Here is a 12,572-nt window from a genome sequence, read left to right as displayed (position 1 = left end):
CCTCCCTTCCATTTCCTGACTTACAGCTAATACTGGGATGTTATTTGTATCCTCAATAGTGAAGACCGATGAAAAATATCTGTTGAAATCATCTGCCAGCTCCTTATTATCCATTATTAATTCCCCCGACTCATTTTCTATCGGACCAACGCTCACTTTGTTAACTTTTCTAGTTATCTATTGAAACTCTTTACATCTGTCTTTATATTTCTAGCTAGCTTTCTTTTGTACTCTAATTTTACCTTCCTTATCAATCTTTTAGTCATTTGTTGCTGTTTTTTATATTCTGTCCAATCTTCTGACCTGCCTCCCATCTTTGCGCAATTATAGGCTTTTTCTTTAAGTTTGTTTTAGTTAACCATGGATGGCGGGTCCCACCCTTCAAATTTTTCTTTCTCGAAATGTATCTATTCTGTGTATTCTGAAATATCCCCTTAAATGTCTGCCACTACATCTCTATTCACCTATCCCTTAACCTGATTTGCCAGTTCACTTTAGCTAGCTCTGCTTTCATAGCCTCATAATTGCCCTTATTTAAGTTTAAAATACTAGTCTTGGACTCACTCTTCTATTTTTTATTTAGAGATACAGCACTGAAACAGGCCCTTCAAGTCTGTGCCGACCAACAACCACCCATTTATACTAACCCTACAGTAATCCCATATTCCCTACCACCTACCTACACTAGGGGCAATTTACAAATCAACCTGCAAGTCTTCGGCTGTGAGAGGAAACCGGAGCACCCGATGAAAACCCATGCGGTCACAGGGAGAACTTACAAACTTCGCACAGGCAGTACCCAGAATCGAACCCGGGTCCCTGGAGCTGTGAGGCTGCGGTGCTAACCACTCCGCCACTGTGCCGCCCTTCTCTCCCTCAAACTGAATATAAAATTCAATCATATCATGATTGCTGCTACCTAGGGGCGCCTTAAACATGAGGTCATTAATGAATCCTATCTCGTTGCACAATACCAGGTCTAGTATAGCCTGCTCTCTGGTTGGCTCGAGAACATATTGTTCCAAAAAATTATCCCAAGAACATTCCATGTACTCCTCATCTAGGTTACCTCTGCCCAATTGATCTTTCCAGTCTATATGTAGGTTAAAATCCCCCATAATTATTGCTGTACCTTTCTGAAAAGCTGCCATTATTTCTTCCCTTATACCCCATCCTGCAGTGTGGTTAGTGCTAGATGGCCTGTACACAACTCCCATAAGTGACTTCTTGCCTTTATGATTCCTCATCTCTACCCTAACTGTTTCTATGTTCTGGTCTTCTGAATTTAGGTCATCCCTCTTTATTGCGCTAATACCATCATTAATTAACAGAGCTACCCCTCCACATTTTCCTAGCTTCCTGTTCTTCCTAAATGCTATGTACCCTTCAATATTCAGGTCCCAATCTATGTCGTCCTGCAGCCATATCTCTGTAATGGCTATCAGATCGTATTAATTTATTTCTAACTGAGCTGTCAGTTCATCTGTTTTGTTTTGAATACTACGTGCATTCAGATCCAGAGCCTTTAGTTTTGTCCTTTTATTATTTTTGTAACCTCGAGCCTTATCTGTTGATTTACTCTTAGATTTGTATGCTCTGTCCCTTCCTGTCACAGTCTATCATTTCCCATATTAATACCTTTCTCTCTTGCCTTGTCTCTACTCCTTGATTTACCATATCTTCCCAAATTTGATCCCTTGCCCCCACTATTCAGTTTAAAATCCTCTCTACAGACTGATAAAACATAATTTAAGCACTGCTTCGGGCAAAGTGATTCATACTTGGAATGGTCTTCCGGTGCTGGCTAAAGCCCTGAAACTATTTCAAGAGCCAGTTGGATACTGTGGTGGTGGTACCACATGTTTCTTCACAAGGCAGAGCTTGATTGGCCAAATGGCCATACTCACCTGCACTTACCAATGTGATGTTTGTGATCTATGGCACCGTTGACATTTTCACAGGGTCGGGCACTGGCCAATCCCATCTATTGATGCTGGAGAGACTGCACTAACCTGAAAATAAGTCACATTGGCCATTCTTGTGTCATTGATAATTTAAAGTGCCTGTAACAGTTAGCACTGTATCAATTCATTGTTATTTCTAACATCACTTATGCTTAATTTTAGTTTTTGTTAAGTAGCTGGACATAATTTATAAGAAAAATCTTTTAATCGAACTATTAAACTGGACTTACATTGTAACTTTCATAATTTGTACTCTTTTGCATAAAATTTATTATTCTTATCTATTATGGGCGGCACAGTGGCGCAGTGGTTAGCACCGCAGCCTCACAGCTCCAGCGACCCGGGTTCAATTCTGGGTACTGCCTGTGTGGAGTTTGCAAGTTCTCCCTGTGTCTGCGTGGGTTTTCTCCGGGTGCTCCGGTTTCCTCCCACAGCCAAAAAGACTTGCAGGTTGGTAGGTTAATTGGCCATTATAAATTTCCCCTAGTATAGGTAGGTGGTAGGGAAATATAGGGACAGGTGGGGATGTGGTAGGAATACGGCATTAGTGTAGGATTAGTATAAATGGGTGGTTGATGGTCGGCACAGACTCGGTGGGCCGAAGGGCCTGTTTCAGTGCTGTATCTCTAAACTAAACTTATCCAAAGAAACTGAATGGAAGTATATAAAATCTGACATTCTTTGTTTCAGCTAGGATAACAATAGGAAACAGTTGGAGGCAGCTGTATTTAAGGCAATATCTCACAAATGGCTTAGAGAATTTGGAGTATAAATTCATCTTGGTTAAGCAATGTCTTGATTTTAAAATTTTCATCCTTGTTTTCAAGTCCCTCCATGGCCTCGCCCCTCCTTATCTCTGTAACCTCCTCCAGCCCAACAACCCTCTGAGATATCTGCGCTCCTCCAATTCTGGCCTCTTGAACACCCCCAAAATTTGATCGCTCCATCATTGGTGGCTGTGCCTTCAACTGCTGAGGACCTCAGCTCTGGAATCCCTCCCTAAACCTCTTTGCCTCTCGATCTCTGTTTCCTCCTTTATGACACTCCTTAAAACCTACCTCTTGACCAAGGACCAAGGCTCTAATATCTCCTTATGTGGCTGGGTGTCAAATTTTGTTTGATAACTTGAAGCACCTTGGCTGTATTATGATGTCAAAAGTACCATATAAATACAAGTTATTGTTGTTGTTGATAACTCAAAGTGGACTCCACCCTATTTTCTTGTCTATTTTCCTCATTGGGTAAGAAAATTCAGCAGAGTGCAAAGTACACTGCCGATTTGCTACTACTCATTTTGCAGTACCGGACAAGACAAATTTGTATCCCTTTGTGTCAACCCTGGAGCCTTCCTATAGGCAAGAAATAGTGCATAAGGATTCAGTGTTGTTGTGAACCAAGGCTGATGTTCACTTGCGAAAATGGTCTTAGGGACTTTGAACTGTGCTGAATTCAGGAGCAAGACATAGATTTTCTCTGCAGCCCGCAAACAGGAACAATTATTCATCAATGAGAGAATATGTTTAAAGAGCATCAGGTGGTCTTGGATTCAAGGCCCTTGCTGGAAGTATATAACTTTGGTTAACACCAGCACAGTACTGTGGGAAGGCTGATTTTTTTTGAGCATCTTCCTCTTGAATGAAATTTTTAACTAAGGCCTTGCTTGCCCTTTCAGGTGGATATAAAAGATCCCAAGGCACTATCTCAGGAGTGTGGGAGCGTTGTCCTAGCCAATACATATGCCTCAACTAACATCATTCAAGGAGTTTATCTGGTCACTTAGCTCATTGCTGCTGTGTTTTCCTACATTACAATAGTGACACACGTCACATGTTTGAGGGAAGAGCGAGGGCGTGGAACTAATTGGATAGTTGTTTCAAAGAGCAGGCACAGACATGATGGGATGAATAGCCTCCTTCTGTGCTGTATGACTCTATGACTTATTTAATCCTGTAAAATTATTTTAAAAATATGAAGTAGTGGGGGCAGTATGCATAATGTTCACATACTTTGTAGAACCACAAAGATTTTCATCACCATTTACAATAGCTATGAGGATATATAGCAAAGAGGTAAGGCTCTTCTCCATAGAGTGTGACTTCTCTGGTATATGCCTTTAAAGCACAGTATTCTATTTTTATTAAAAGAGCTGAATGGTTTCAAAATACGAATATCCTTATTAAACAGCAGCTATTAGCTGTGAAACACTTTAAGATGTCATGAGTTTGTGAATCAGAGAATTTGACATTAAAGAAGGAGGCCATTTGGCCCGTCACACCTGTGCCGTCGCCTTGGAAAATGCTGTCCGATTTAGTGCAAAGGCACTTTATAAATGGGAGTTCCCTCTAGAGTGAATGCAAAGTCACAATTAAGCTCCCCTAATAGTAATTAAGTTGCTCTTATTGTTGCTGAAAATAACAGGATACTATCCATCTTCTATCCACAGCTGTTTACCTTTCAAATGGACAGCTAAGCATTCAGTAGAGAGTGGTATTGACAGCAAAAACAAACGAAGCTTCCAATGACACCCACTTACAAAGAGAAAAGCAATGAGGTAAAGTTAGGAGCATCGGCTATGTCTAATACGATCTGCAATGGAAATAATTTTGCTCAACTGTACATTAAAAGCCAAGTGTGCCTCATGGACAAGGTTTATTTTCTGTTTACAGTGTGCCTCATAAACATTGTGAAAAAAATTACAAAACTTTCACTGATTACAAGGTGATCAAAAATATATTAGGTATCACCATATTTCAGTTATTGACATAAATCATTGCCGATTTATAATATGTAATCTGCTGGTACTGACGTTATTAGTCAAACTGTATAAAGTCCACCCACATCCATTAGAACACAGCTTTGCTTTATTCCTTTATAATGAGATGTGTGTTAGAGCGAGATCAGGTATTGCATTCCATAGTTTATTGTTAAAATAAACACTCTTGACTAAGAACAAAATGACGTCAAGCAAGCAAACATGAATCTTTCAATAAAAAGATATGCTACATGATAGAACAAAACCATTTTTACCTTTAATCCATCTCTGCTTGTGTGCCTGAGCTCCAATGTATCATTTTTTTTTAGTTTTTGGTAGTTTCTCAAAGAGTGCTGTCAATTAAGTTTCCACGGTTCATGAGGAGCCATCCCTCCAAACTCTCCATTGCTTCAAATAATGGTGACAATAATGGTGGCATCACCATTGAGCATTCTCTTTTATGATATGATTCCAGTGGTCAGCTATCACCAGTCCATTAACAGAACAGAACCCACGCCTGTCATCCAGGTCATGGGGGTTGAAGGGAAGGGTTTGATGTCCAACTGTGCACCATCTATGGTGCTCTTCATTTACAGGAATCTCATCCAAAACGTAAAAGTAACATTGTCTTTTGTCCTGCTTTCTATGGGAAGCGGCTTTTCCCCTGGCAAACCTGGCAGGTTTCTGACTCTTCTTTGATGCATTGGTATATGGAAGATGGTTGATTCTGACAAAATAGCGGGTTGAAAGGATGCCATGACAAAGAAATTTAGCACTGTACTGACTTCCTTAGCCGAAGGCAAAGCCATCCCTTTGTAGAGGATGTCTGCAGCTCTGGCTCAAGGAGACTGTGTATGTTGGTAATTTCTTCCTCAATGCAGCATAGACAGTGACTACTAGTCTCTCTGACATGCCCAGGTAGTTGTGCCTAAGTCTACATAGGCAGGTCCTGGGCCAAAAGTTGGTCAGGGCATAACTCTGCACTTGTCATTTGTGCTTCACAAACTCCTTATCCAAATCTGGCAGTGCTAGTGAAATCCCCAAAGGAATTCTCACGCTGAACTATTTAACTGCTGCAAGTTAAATCACATCTGGCAACAAAAGCTGTCGTGCAGAAAACAGTTGTATTGCAGTTCAAAGACATAACCTGAATCAGCAGCAGGAACTACCACAGGAAAAAAAGAAAAGCAGTATAGAAGTCCAAGGCGTCTTTACTACGTCAATTCTCAATGGATAGAGTGTCAAATCTGTGTGGGCCTGTTTTATATGGAAAGAGGAACCATGAGGTGAGAGAGAAACTCTCCAAACTCCCGAAACAGTGTGTGGCCCTTATTACCATGTATTTGCATAGATTTGCATTCAATAATGAGACTCTTGCTCACTCTGCGTGAGCCTCTCAAAAGGTAAAACTCTTTTGGCACTGGAAAATCAGGAGCACTTCTTATCAGAGCAGCACAGACCCTCACACCCATTCTGAAATGCACAATGCCAGCAGCACAAAACTCGATGCCAAAAGCAAAGCCCTGGAAAATTGGCACGTAAAATTGAAAGGTATGTAATAAAGGTGTATGTCCTTTGAAATAGCTAAAAAATGTAATTAAAAATATGATACTCTGTTTTAAAGGCATGCACTAGAGAAGTCACATTCCCCATGGAAGAAAGTCTTACCTCTTTTTAACCTCACACCCATTCTGAATGGTTACGGAAATCTTTGTTGTTCTACAAATTATTTGAACATTATGCGTATTGTTCCCACCACTCTGATAACTTTACAGGGCTAAATCAATCATAGAATCATACAGTGCAAAAGGAGGCTATTCAGCCCACCGTGTCTGTGCTGGTTCTTTGAAAGAGATATTCAATTAATCTTAATCCCTTGTTCTTCCCTGACAGCCTTGCAGATTTTTTTCCTTTTAAAGTATATATCCAATTCCATTTTGAAGGTTACCAGTGAACCTGCTTCCACCTTTCAGACATTGAATTCCAGATCATAACAAATAAGAAAACCTTGCATTTCTATAGCACTTTTCATGACCTCAGGATGTCCCAAAGCACTTTACAGTCAATAAAGTATTTCCAAGTGTCGTCACTGTTGTAATGTAGGAAAAACAGCAGCAAATTTGCACACAGTAAACTTTCACAAACAACAATGAGATAATGACCAGATAAATATTTGTTGCAAATATTGATTCACAGAATCACAGAATAATACAGTGCAGAAGAGGCCCTTCGGCCCATCGAGTCTGCCCCGATGCATTAAAACACCTGACCATTCTACCTAATCCCATTTGCCAGCACTTGGCCCGTAGCCTTGAATGTTATGACGTGCAAAGTGCTCATCCAGGTACTTTTTAAAGGATGTGAGGCAACCTGCATCTACCACCCTCCCAGGCAGGGCATTCCAGACCGTCACCACCCTCTGGGTAAAAAAGTTCTTCCTCAAGTCCCCCTTAAACCTCCCGCCCCTCACCTTAAACTTGTGACCCCTTGTAACTGACCCTTCAACTAAGGGGAACAGCTGCTCCCTATCCACCCTGTCCATGCCCCTCATAATCTTGTACACCTCGATCAGGTCACCCCTCAGTCTTCTCTGCTCCAGCGAAAACAACCCAAGCCTATCCAACCTCTCTTCATAGCTTAAATGTTCCATCCCAGGCACCATCCTGGTGAATCGTCTCTGCACCCCCTCCAATGCAATCACATCCTTCCTATAATGTGGCGACCAGAATTGCACACAGTACTCCAACTGTGGCCTTACCAAAGTTCTGTACAACTCCAACAACTCCCTGCTTTTGTAATCTATGCCTCGATTGATAAAGGCAAGTGTCCCATATGCCTTTTTCACCACCCTATTAACCTGCCCTTCTGCCTTCAGAGATCTATGGACAAACACGCCAAGATCCCTTTGTTCCTCGGAACTTCCCAGTGTCAGGCCATTCATTGAATACTTCCATGTCACATTACTCCTTCCAAAGTGTATCCCTCACACTTTTCAGCGTTAAATTCCATCTGCCACTTTTCAGCCCATTTGACCATCCTGTCTATATCTTCCTGTAACCTAAGACACTCCACCTCACTGTTAACCACTCGGCCAATCTTTGTGTCATCCGCGAACTTACTGATCCTACCCCCCACATAGTCATCTATGTCTTTTGTATAAATGACAAACAATAGGGGACCCAACACAGATCCCTGTGGTACACCACTGGACACTGGCTTCCAGTCACCAAAACAGCCGTCTGTCATCACTCTCTGTCTCCTACAGCTAAGCCAATTTTGAATCCACCTTATCAAGTTACCTTGTATCCCATGTGCATTTGCTTTCTTGATAAGTCTCCCATGTGGGACCTTGTCAAAGGCTTTGCTGAAATCCATGTAAACTACATCAACTGCACCATTCAGGGGTAAATATTCACCTGGAAACCAGGCAGAAATCCCCCCACTGTTCTTCAAAACAGAGCTATGGGATTTTTTAAAAGTCCACTTGAGAGAGCAGAGGGGGCTTCAATTTAACATCTCATCCAAAAGGCAACTCCGTACAGGAATGCCAGCCTAGATTGCTGTGCTACACCCCCAAAGTGGGACTGAACCCACAACTTTCTGAGTTACTAATGAGATTATTACCAACCGAGCAACAGCTGAAACTAACTGCAAAGGGGTCCCTCCTCATCTTACCTGTTGTCTTTGTGCCAATTACTTATCCCTGTGTCCTCTAGGTGCTGACACTTCTGCCACTGAAAACATTTTGTTCTTATTAATTCCATTAAAAGGTTTGGTAATTTTGAACACCCTTATTAAGTCTCCCCTTAACCATCTCTGCTATAAGCAGAATATTCCCAGCTTCTCTAGTTTTTCCACAGATCTGAAGTCCCTCAACCCTGGTACTATTCTAACAAATCCCCTCCATACCCTCTCCAAGGCCTTGCCATCCTTCCTAAATCTTGGTAACCAAAATTGGACACATACTCCAACTGATTTATAAACCAGTGATTTATAAATGCTGACCAAAAAAAGTGGGTATCTTAACATTTTTTAGCCTTTCAGCTAACGTTCTAGACTACTCCATCACCATCTCAAGCAATATCCTGTCAACTGGCAGGACAGACCCACCAGAGGTAGCAGCACAGTGGTATACAGTCAGGTGGGAGTGGTCCTGTGTGTCCTCAGCATTGACTCCAGACCCTATTAAGTCTAATGGCATCAGGGCAAATATGGGCAAGGAAACCTCCTGCTGGTTTCCACCTACCACCCTCCTTCAACTGATGAATCAGTACTCCTCCATGTTGAACACTACTTTGGAAGAAGTACTGAGGGTAGCAAGAGCACAGAATGTACACTAGGTGGGGGGGCTTCATTGCTCAGCACCAAGAGTGGCTCAATAGCACCACTACTAATGGAGATGGCCGAGTCCTCAAGGCCATGTCTGCTAGACTGGGCCTGCGGCAGGTGGTGAGAAAACCAACGCAAGGGAAAAACTTTCTTGACCTCATCTTCACCAATCTACCTGTCGCAGATGCATCTGTCCATGACTGTATTGATAGGAGTGATCACCACACAGTTTTTGTTGTGACTTAAGTCCCGTCTTCACACTGAGGACACTCTCCACTGTGTTGTATGGCACTACCACAGTGCTAAATGGGATAGAATTAGACCAGATGTACAGCTCAAACTGAGCATCCATGAGGTGCTGTGGGCCATCAGCAGCAGCATAATTGTATTCAACCACAATCTGTAACCTCATGCCCTGGCATATCCATCACTCTACCAGTACCATCAGGCCAAGAGATCAACCCTGGTTCAATGAGGAATGTAGAAGAGCATGCCAGGAACAGCACCAGGCATATCTAAAAATGAGATGCCAACATGAAAAAGTTACAACACAGGACTGCATGAATGCCAAACAAAGAGAGCAGCATAGACAGGACTAAGCAATCTCACAACTAACCGATCAAATCAAGGTTCTGCAGTCCTGCCACATGTAGCCGTGAATGGTGTTGGACAATTAAACAACTAACCAGAGGAGGAGGCTCCACAAACATCCCTATCCTCAATTATGGCAGAGCACAGCACATGACTGCAAAAGACAAGGCTGAAGTGTTTGCAGCCATTTTCGTCCAGAAGTGCTGAGTGGATGATCCATCTCGGCCCCTTCCTGAGGTCCTCATCATCACAGAAGCCAGTCTTCAGTCAATTTCATTCACTTCACATGGTATTAAGAAATGGCTGAGCAAACGGAACACAGCAAAGGCTATGGGCTGCAACAACATCCTGGCTGTAGCGATGAAAACATGTGCTCCAGAACTTGCCATGCACCTAGCCAAGCTGTTTCAGTACAGCTACAACACTGGCATTTAACCAGCAATGTGGAAAATTGCCCAGCTATGTCCTGTCCACAAAAAGCAGGACAAATCCAATCCGGCCAATTAGCTCCCCATTAGTCTACTCGCAATCATCAGAAAAATGTTGGAAGGTGTCAACACTACTATCAAGTGGCACTTACTCACAAATAACCTGCTCACCGATGCTCAGTTTGGGTTCCAGCAGGGCCACTCGGCTCCGGACCTCATTACAGCCTTGGTCCAAACATGGACAAAAGAGCGAAATGCTAGAGGTGAGGTGAGAGTGACTGCCCTTGACATCAAGGTAGCATTTAACCGAGTGTGGCATCAAGGAGCCCTAGTAAAATTGAAGACAATGGGGATTAGGAGGAAAACTCTGCACTGGTTGGAGTCAAACCTAGCACTAAGGAAGATGGTTGTGGTTGCTAGACGCTAATCATGTCAGCCCAGGACATCACTGCAGGAGTTTCTTAGGACAGTTTCCTAGGCTTAACCATCTTCAGCTGCTTCATCAATGATATTCCCTCCATTAAAAGGTTCAAATTGGGAATGTTTGCTGAAGATTGCACAGTGTTCAGTTCCATTTTCATTTCTGCTCACATGCAGCAAGACCTGGGCAACATTATGTAATTATGTAATTCGATGCAACATTTGGGCTTGGTTTGATAAGTGGCAAGTAACATTTGCACCACACAAGTGCCAGGCAATGAGCATCTCCAATAAGAGAGAATCTAACCATCTCCCCTTGACATTTAATGGCATTACCATCACTGAATCCCCCACTGGGTGTCTCCATTGACCAGAAGCTTAACTGGACTAGCCATATAAATACCATGGCTACAAGAGCGGGACAGAAGCTGGGAATTCTATGGCGTATGACTCACCTCCTGACTCCCCAAAATGTTTCACCATCTACAAGGCACAAGTGAGGAGTGTGATGAAATACACTCCACTTTCCTCGATGAATGCAGCTCAAACTACAATCAGGAAGCTTGACACCATCCTGGACAAAGCAGCCTGCTTGATTGGCACCCCATCCACCACCTTCAACATTCACTCCCTTCACCATTGACACACAGTGGCAGCAGTGTGTACCATCTACAAGGTGCACTTCAGCAAATCGCCAAGTTTTCTTCAACAGCACCTTCCAAACCTGCGACCTCTACCATCCAGAAGAACAAGGACTGCAGACACATGGGAATACCACCACCTGCAAGTCCCCCTCCAGGTCACACATTAACCTGACTTGGAACTACATCACCATTATCATTGGGTCAAAATCTTGGTACTCCCTACAGGCAACTCTGTGGGAGCACCTACACCACACGGATTGCAGTGGTTCAAGAAGGTGGTGCACCATTACCTTCTCAAGGGTAGTCGGGGATGGGCAATAAATGCTGGCCTTGCCAGTGCTGCCTACATCCCATGAACAAATAAAAAAACTCTTGAAAATTTAATAAAGGATGAATGACAAACTATTTGTTAGAAAAAAATCTGCGTTACGTAAGATCACTGGGGAAGCTGCATGAAGCTTTTCATTTTGGTAAGTATTGATTGACTTATCTGCTCAGAAATACAAGGTTAAAGTGTTCTGAGTGTTTCAGTCAGTGCGTCAATATTCAAGCATGGGTTACACATGACAGTCCGAGAGCTAGCCAACTGCCTGAACAGCTAGATATAAGCAGAGATGGATTAAAGTGATAAATGCCTGTGTAGTGCCACACAATTCTCTTCTCTTTACTGAAAGAACCAAAAGAGTGTTTATTGTTTGTATGTCTTAGGAAAGAGTTTGATTTTACAATCAACTATATGATTTATGAGTACGGCATTGGGCAAGGACTGTTGAATAAGCAGGGGAAATAAATAACCACAAAGTTTAAGAGCAAGTTTTTACCAAAAAGCTCTGAAAAATGATTCAGAAGTATCTGGATTTGCATTTTAAATGAACAAATATAGTTTCCAGGAATCGTTCCAACGATGCATACAACAGAAACACCGCATTATAATGTAAGTATAGGGAAATTCCACCGTTGATGTTTCTATGTAACCTTCAGTAATTAAGCTTATGCTGCAAAGGAATACAGAAGGTAATTTCAACATACTCTGTATGTGAATATGCCAATATAACACGTCCATTTATAGAATTACAGATGAATTCTGATGAGAAGCAAACATCTCCAGCAGGATCCTAATAGTTTGAAATAAAATAATTTCACGTCAATGCTATTTCAATTAGCTCAGAGAATAAAAAAGATCAATTTTTTGTGCATAAATTAATTTTCACACTAATAGCCAGGCACTTCACATAACTGCTTGGTGATGTAAAACTTTTATGGTTGAAATAAATCCTGACTGAGTGGCCCTTTATGAGTGAAGCAGAAATAATGTCAGTAATGTGATTTTGCTATTGTTGCTAAGTACAAGTTTAACTCCTTGTATGGCCAACAGTAAAAATAGGCTGTCATATGCAAACCTGTCAGCTTTGTTGCCAATCTCAACTTGTCCATGACAGGATCC

The 12,572-nt window shown here is 42.1% G+C and overlaps 1 long non-coding RNA gene across 1 annotated transcript in view; it reads left to right on the top strand.

Moving 5' to 3' along the window:
- LOC137379803 (uncharacterized) overlaps positions 1-12,572 on the top strand; it is a 168,741-nt gene that overhangs the window by 29,162 nt on the left and 127,007 nt on the right. The window contains exon 2 of the long non-coding RNA XR_010976917.1: positions 4,408-4,515. This is a non-coding gene — a long non-coding RNA (uncharacterized lncRNA). The remainder of the gene's footprint in view (positions 1-4,407; positions 4,516-12,572) is intronic.

The sequence above is a fragment of the Heterodontus francisci genome, chromosome 18 (assembly GCF_036365525.1).
Source record: "Heterodontus francisci isolate sHetFra1 chromosome 18, sHetFra1.hap1, whole genome shotgun sequence".
Lineage (NCBI taxonomy): Eukaryota > Metazoa > Chordata > Chondrichthyes > Heterodontiformes > Heterodontidae > Heterodontus > Heterodontus francisci.
The sequence above is the reverse complement of the archived record's forward strand: the minus strand, read 5'-3'. Positions and strand labels throughout refer to the sequence as shown.